The sequence below is a fragment of the Larimichthys crocea genome, chromosome XXI, assembly GCF_000972845.2.
Source record: "Larimichthys crocea isolate SSNF chromosome XXI, L_crocea_2.0, whole genome shotgun sequence".
Lineage (NCBI taxonomy): Eukaryota > Metazoa > Chordata > Actinopteri > Sciaenidae > Larimichthys > Larimichthys crocea.
The window spans coordinates 21,849,182-21,854,707 of record NC_040031.1 but is presented as its reverse complement, the minus strand read 5'-3'; positions in this window follow the sequence as shown (position 1 = coordinate 21,854,707).

Genomic DNA, 5,526 nt, shown 5'->3' with positions numbered 1-5,526 from the left:
ATATACCTACATGTAATTAATTGGGTTATGTGAAAAATCTGTTCAGTCATCTACGTGACCTCACGTGACTCCGGTTGATTGACGGGTGAACCGACGGTGTTGGCAAAGGTACAGTGGTTAATGATGTGGAGTCTTCATCATGGACCAAAGTAAAAAACCAAAGAAGCATCAGGTGCCCAGTTTAGAAAACAAAGAAAAGAAGAAGAGGAGAAACGTGCCAAAGATAAAGGTGTGCAGATTTCTGTGAGTGACGTCAGTGACAGCAGCTATAGGCTGTTTATCGGCCTCTTGACAATATGTTGCTATCAGCCACAGAAGATGACTGGATTTGGTCGTATTTAGTTTTGCTCAACTAGCAACTATTAGAACTGACATCATGTCATGCAACTAATTTCACCCATAGGCAACCTAGTCTGGTTTGTGTTTGCAACACAACAAGTGCAGATTCACACAGACTGTGGGATCTTTTATTACTGTACACTAATGCTAACTTAAACAACCTCTAATATACAGTGACATGGCATTTTGTAAGCTACATGTGATATAGCTTTTTAAATCATTTGTAGTATGTTATGCTTAGTTTATAGGATGTTAACAAATGTTATTAAAATGTGCATCATGGTCATTTTAATTGGGTAACTGATGCATGTGTGATGTGAGGGTGATCTAACTTACACATTGTATCTTAATTTCAGGGGCACTTCTGAAATATTCTGGAGCGATTTACATCTGTGTTTATATACTGTATTTCATTTATTTATCTTGTGTTTTGTGTGTTCTTGTTACCTTTTATATATAATAAAGTCATACAAATCTAAAACATTGTTGTGTCTGTGCAGGGGTTCCAGTATTTAACCAAGTACTACTACCAGCACAGTAACATGCTGTAGCTGCAACGAGTACTGCAAAAGTGCGTACTGTAGAACAACAGATGAAAAACATAATGAGAACAGTGCTGTGCTCTATCAAACATGATTTTTCTCCTGCAAATGCTATCAGTGTAGTCTGTTCCTCCTTACCTCTGATTTTATTTGATCCAGATCGTCAACCAGTGAATGTGAATTACGCTTCACACACATTTAGTATCTTGCTGAAGGACACAAAGCCACAGCTGCCCCTCAGCCTAATATAACGAGAAACCAACAATCAATGCTGTCATTTCTCCTGTGAGGACAGTCTTTGTCTCATCACTATAAGAAAAGACTGACTGACTCCCAGACAAGTAAAAGAAAATTAGTGAAGATATTTATAATCATCAAATCACATATTTTTTAACATTTCAAACATGTTGAAAAGTATGCTCCTGAAAGATGGCAAAGAGCAAATGTATATGTGTGTGTGTGTGTGTGTGTGTGTGTGTGTGTGTGTGTGTGTGTGTGTGTGTGCGTGCATGCGTGTGTGCGTGCATGCATGCGTGTGTGCGTGCATGCATGCGTGTGTGTGCATGCGTGTGTGTGTGCATATTTATAGTGGTGTGTGTCATCTAACATCAAGTTACAACATGTGATTAGTATGAACAGTATGTACAGGCACAGGTATTATTATTCTGTCAGCTAAAGAAGGAAATCTATGTATGTGAAGAGGAGTTAAATGTACTTAAAAAAAAAGATCAGACGCAGCAGTGGAAGCAGAGAAAGTAAAAAATATGATTGAATGTGTGATTATTGAAAAGAAACTTCAGACTGTACATGTGTAACGGAGTTAAGGTGAGGATGATTCTACTTGCCATAAAAAATAAAAAATAAAAACTCCCACACTCACACACTTTATTGTCCTATTGACCTTGCAGGCAGCACCTCTGTAGTTTAGGGTCGTACATCCCAGGGGAGAGCAGCAGTCGGACCTTGCTGTCTCCCCGGTAGGTGCATGGGTTGTGAGCTCTGCTATTGTTTCATATTTCTTACACGTGGTTAACTAACCTGTACTTTCTTTTCGTTTTCCAACAGTGACGGCCTTCTTCTGTGAAGTACACAATGCAACGGGAGAGTACAAAGCCGCTACATATGCCACCAAAATACATGAGTTATATTATTTTTTAGGTTATTACAAGACCGGATTTTAGACTCACCATACACACAATGTAGTTGCATAAAACATCTTTATCATACATATGCTAAACAGGTTAATCCTGTATTATGGTTCAAGTTCATGTTCTTTATTGGCATTCCCAATCATATTGGCTGTGTTCTCAGGCTCCCTCCAACAATGCTAATACACTATAGAATAAAATGTAATATGGACAATACTGTGGTAGAGTGGTGAACATACGTGATAAATGATGGTAACAGCTTGTGTCTCAGTTTTAAATTATAGATGGTCTGCTTCAGTTTGTTACATTTCTCCATGTTTTTGGGTGCAGACACAAATGTTGGTCTAAAAAGTAAATCTATACTGAATCACATTGTCCAGTTGGGGAGCACTACCATGGCCCTAAGTTGAACAACAATGAATGACAATAATAAAAGGCTTATTTTTCCAAGGACAGATGTTTGCAGGCTGTTCATACATCTATATTTCTAAATATGCAACTACCATCCTCAATTAGCTTTACTTGAATTAACCAGAAAAGATAAAACCCTGACAGTTATACAAACTCACAGACAATAAATGGATCAGGTAGAAATGTGTGTGATGTGATTATTCACATTGTTACTAATTAACTACCTTTCACTTCACCAGCGTTTTTTTTTTTTTTTTTTAAACAAATGCTCTCGTCAGTATAGCAGAAACATTCACATTAATATAGTCAAGAAATGATTTCCATGTTCTTTCAAAGGCATTTGTTTTGGAGTGCAGAAGACGAGTGACAAAGTCCAGCGGTATGTATTCCATTATTGTCCTGTGCCATCCCGACACCGAGGGTGTCAGGGGGCTGGTACTGGAAAGGAGAACCCAAAAGCACGACTCAGAGGCAGACAAGTTTAAGGGATAAGCAGTTTAGTCAGTCCAAAGTACAGGCAGGGTCAAAACCAGGAGAGGAGAAAGGCAAATCCGACATGGGCAGGCAGGAATCCAAAGTACGAAACAGGCAAAACAGGGTCAGAACAGGAAGCCTAAACAGAAATCACTGGAGAGCATGGCAAAACTACAACAAGACAACCTGGCAGGGATGAAGTGGAAATAAACCAGTATATATATGCTGAAGGACTGAGCAAATGGACTGCAGGTGAGGAGATGGGCGGGGAGTGTAACTATGTTACAGAGGGGGCCTTATCCGTGATCCAGTGCATAAGAATATTTTTCCAGGCACAGAATGTCAGAACATTGTATAGTTTTTTCTGATACATATCAGTAACACACTCATTTGAAAGTCCCAGAAGAAGGGAAACCGGGTTCCAGCTTTTCTTTTTAAAACCTTCTGCATTTCAAAGAAAATATCATTCCAATGAGTAAGGTCACCAATTTCTGTTTTACATTTAAGACAAACTGGAGAGACATCTTGTCTATATTTGGAGAGAAGGTTGGGGGCAACATGTGCTCTATGCAGAATCTTTAATTACATCGCTCTTGTCCGGTTACAGACAGTTATGTTCCTTGCATTATCCCAGATGTTGTCCCACATCTCCTCTATTATCTCAACCCCCAGTTCCCTCTCCCAGACTTCTTCCAGCGTCCGAGCGCCCAAACTTGAGCAATCTCCCAGACTGGCATAAAAGGTTCTGATGGCAGCCTTTCCCCGAGAGAGAAGTACTTGTTTCTCTCTCTGTGTGACATTCACATCAGCAAGCAAAGATGTATCTTTTATAATAAAATCTCTGACCTGAAAGTAATGAAAAAGATCATTCCTTGATATGTCATATTTTTCCATAACCTGATTAAAGGTCATGAGGGTAGGACCAACAAAAAGATCCCCCAAGGAAACGATTCCCTTAGCTGCCCAGCATTTAAAAGCTCCGTCTAAGGTTCCCGGGAGAAAATTAGGGTTGTCAATGATCGGGGACTGACGTGAGTCCTGATCTGTCTTCCATATGCCATGTGATCCTCCATGCTCTAACAGTATTAATTGTAACTGGATTGTTGCAAAGCTTTTTGATACATTTCAGTTTATCAATAAAAAATAGATTTTTTAGACGACAGTTGGATAAGGATTTCTCAATATCAAGCCAGATTGAGGAAGCATCATCTTTGATCCAATCAGCTATATATCGTAAATGGGCACTCAATTGGTACCTCTTAATATCTGGGAGGTCTAGCCCACCCCTATCATTTGGTGACTGCAACACTGACAACCTGATCCGTGGTCTTCGTTTACTCCAAATAAATGAGCTAAACCACCCTTTGAGTTTTTTAAAACTATTTTATGATTAAATAAAATGGGAATCGTTTGTATTGGATAGAGCAGGAGCGGAAGAACATGCATTTTCAAAAGTGAGATTCGGCCTAACCATGATATGGGAAGGTCGTTCCATCTCTCCAAATCTTGTTTGATTTTATCAAATAGTGGGTTAAAGTTAGCTTGGAATAACAGATTAAATTTAGATGTAATATATATACCTAAGTATATGCAACCAGTGGAGGACCATTTAAATGGAAAAGGATTAGGATTATCTGGTGGATGTTTTAGATTACCTAGGGGCATTGCCTCTGATTTGGAAAAATTGACTTTATATCCAAAAAAGACAGCATACTGACCAATAATCTGGATAAGACGAGGGACTGATACCAAGGGGTTAAACATAAATAACAACACATCATCTGCATATAATGGAATTTTATGAGATTTTTCTCCCACATCCAGTCCAACCATTAATGGGTCTCGTCTAATGGCTTCTGCTAAGGGCTCAATAGCCACTGCAAATAAAAGTGGTGACAGAGGACAGCCCTGTTTGCTGCCCCTCTGGACTACAAAATTTGGGGACCTAAGTCTGTTGGTTAGAACTGCAGCCAAGTTATCACCTAAGCCAAACCGATCAAGCGTAAAAAATAAATAAGACCATTCAACGAGGTCAAAAGCTTTTTCTGATCCAGGGAAATCACAAGACCATCAATTTCCTGCTGTTCAGACAACTGGATAATATTTAGAAACCTTCTGATGTTGTTATAGGAATTGCGGCCCTTAATAAAGCCAGTTTGAGCCTCCTTCACTATAAATGGTAGAAGGCCTTCCCGGCGTCTTGCCAAGATTTTGGAAAGGATTTTTAAATCCACATTCAGCAGCGAGATCGGTCTGTATGAGGCACAATCCTCAGGGCATTTCCCTTTTTTGAGAATCAGTGAAATATTAGCTTCCCTTAGTGATGGTGCGAGAGTGCCACATTCAAAAGAATGATTAAACATATTTATCATAGGTTCTAATAAGATGTTTTGAAATCCTTTATAGAATTCACTACCAAGGCTGTCCGAAGAAGTTGAATGGCCGCACACAGTTCAGCCGCTGAGATCGGGGCATTTAATTTAGATTTCTGATCTTGTGATATGGTTGGGAGATCAAGTTCAGAGAAGAAAGCTTCCATTAAAGTTTTAGCATTGTTAGCTTGTTCCGACTGATATAACTTTGTATAGACATTTGTGTTAATTATTTTAGAA